Source organism: Frankliniella occidentalis, unplaced genomic scaffold, assembly GCF_000697945.3.
Source record: "Frankliniella occidentalis isolate FOCC.00 unplaced genomic scaffold, Focc_3.1 Scaffold46, whole genome shotgun sequence".
NCBI lineage: Eukaryota > Metazoa > Arthropoda > Insecta > Thysanoptera > Thripidae > Frankliniella > Frankliniella occidentalis.
The window spans coordinates 372,713-375,360 of NW_026267176.1; positions in this window are offsets into that span (position 1 = coordinate 372,713).

Below are 2,648 nucleotides of genomic sequence, written 5' to 3' on the forward strand. Positions count from 1 at the left end.
CCTCCTCGCTTTTTCGCCTGTAGCACAGGGCCACAGGTAAGGCCACAGGGCGATTTTTCAAATTTCTGCTGCAATCTGAAAAGGGCTTTTCGCGAGGAACTAGACGAGAAACGTCCCTGGATTTGACACTCGGTAGTCTGTGAACGGGATCCGACAGAGTGTTTCACAGCAGCACACTTACAACACCCTGTGGGCCCTTCACACACTCACAAATACATCGCCATTGACAGCGGACGTGATCCGCTTGGAGTAGTGGGGGATAGGGAACGGGGTTGACTGTGTGACAGTCCATGGGAGACCCACCTCACAAACACAAAAGAGCCGCTCTCCCCCTTTCCCCTTCCTCCGCCTCACACACACACACGACATTTTTATACAAAAGGTTACGCGTCAATGCTATGATATGATGTATAGTAAACGCTTCTGCAAAAACCCCTCCCACCCATCGCTCTTCAAAAGGCTGAAAAAGTGGCGAGTAGTGGAGAGGGATGAGGGTAAACAGAGTGGGGGAGGGAGAGGTAGGGCCAGTCTACTTCATGCGCGAGTTTTGCTGCGCTGCTCGGATTTATTTGCCAGCCGGATGCGTCTGTGGGGCGGCTGGCGTTGAAGGGCCGGCGTTGGCCGAGAGCTGCTTGCCAGTGGCGCTCTGGTGGCCAGGCCATACCATCCTTCACCCCGGCCCGGCCGTCCTCGCCGCGCTACAGCACGCACTGTAGGCCGAGGTGTGAAATACTGGCCAGCGCAAGTGGGAGCCCTAGTGCGCCTCCCCTGCTTGAGCTCGCAGGCTGGCCATCAGACACAGCAGGGAAAAGATTAGAGTACGGAAAGGACTATGGTCAAACAACAACTGAACATGTGTCGTTGGCGTTTTAAACCATCATTGCAAATCGTAAAAAATGTGTGATGATAACTTTTACCTGTTTAGTGTTTGCCGATCCGAGCGGAAATGATGCTCCTCTAAGTTCATTGTTCAAATGTGTTGTAGATGTGTTCTTGTGTTTTGTGTGTTTTTCCTCCCGTGCCCTGCTCGTTTGTCCATGACTGGCCGTGACACCTGTGCCTGTGACAGGTCGGGGCCGTCGCGGCGCGCGGACAACGAAAGGCAGGACGGTATGACTGTGCGCGTCCTCAGCGCCGTGGGTGTTTACCTTACCTGCCGGTCAAGCCCACAATTAAATTGCACGCTTTAAAATCGCTCACCGCGAGTCCAATGTCATATTGCTCTACCGTTTTCCGACTCGTTTTACTCACAGTGCCCATGGATAAATACTTCGCCGGGAAACCGTCCAGTTGCCGGGATGGGAAGTAAACGAATGAAAGTCGGCCCTAATACGGATGCGAAACTACCACAAGTAGGACAAATCTGAGACAAAGATTTCGCCGTTAAACCTTCTAACGTTTTTCTCACGTCCGTCTTGTAGTCGATTCGCATTGGTCTTCCATTCGTCTGCTAAGTGGTCGATTTGCAGAGACAAATGAAAGACTATATTCGCGTACCACACCGAACGGTTCGTCTTAAGTTCGTGCCGTTGCTCCAAGGTAGGACGAACGGCAAACTAGTCAGTAGGAAAATGGCACCGCGCGTCAGTCCTCAGACCTTTGACTCATGAGGCAAGCGGCGACACCGCTGGGCCAAGAGGGTCACTAGACACTTGACAGGTACTCTCTGATGCGCCTTCTGAGCAGTGGGAGAGTGGTGTTGAAAGAACGAGTGATATCGCGAAGGGCAGCTGCGATGCATCATCACAAGCGCCGTGCAGGGCCTTTGGCGCGATCTGTACTGTGTGGGAAACTTCTCAATAATTTCCGTTTAATGTTCCAATTTTTAAACACATTGCTTCGTATATATCTGACTATACGAGGCCTGTCATATGAGAACTCGTATAGTCCCTTTCTTCACTAGGTTTACGTTGATCGCCCTGCGTAGCCAACACCCAAAAGAATAAAGTAAATGTTCTCTGCTAAACTGAGAACATTGGGTTGACCCAATGGAAATTGCACTGCCCTGATTCAAATCAACGGTCAAGAACAACACGCTTTCCTGGGAGAAGATGCGAATGCATCAAAATGGCGGCTCTGTATTACTGCCGACTCTTATTCCTTTCGCTCCCAACTCGGCAACTAGACCGTTCTCAACAAGGTATTTTTTTCAGGTGAGCAAACGGTAGGCGTCCCACCGTGCTTCGGCCCGGAAGCGTGACGTTGCGGGCGGTCCCCTGTGGTCCCCTGTGACTCATTATTGGCTATCGGGCAACCCGCAGACCACGAAGCGCTGCCCGCTACCGAAAACATCAAGGTGACGAACGGACAGACCAATGCAGACACCAGCAAAAGCTTCCAAAGAAAATATGTTTCAGATGTTTTAAAGGAAGTGAGGGAGGGATTTTGATGAGACAACTACGTTTGAACGACCGGACATTATTGTGTCACTGTGACAAAAAATTATTGTTCTTCTTGCGCCCAGATCTTTTTTTCGTTAAATATAATTTGACTTCATTATAAACCAGTAAAGTTTGGTCCCAATCCTAATTCAGACACGAGCAAGTTTTGCTTTCATTTCGAAAGACTTTGGTATTAAATAAGAGCGATTAGAAAATTTGCTTTATGTTGCTTATCGCCCCTTTTGAATAGGCAACACAGCCACGCAC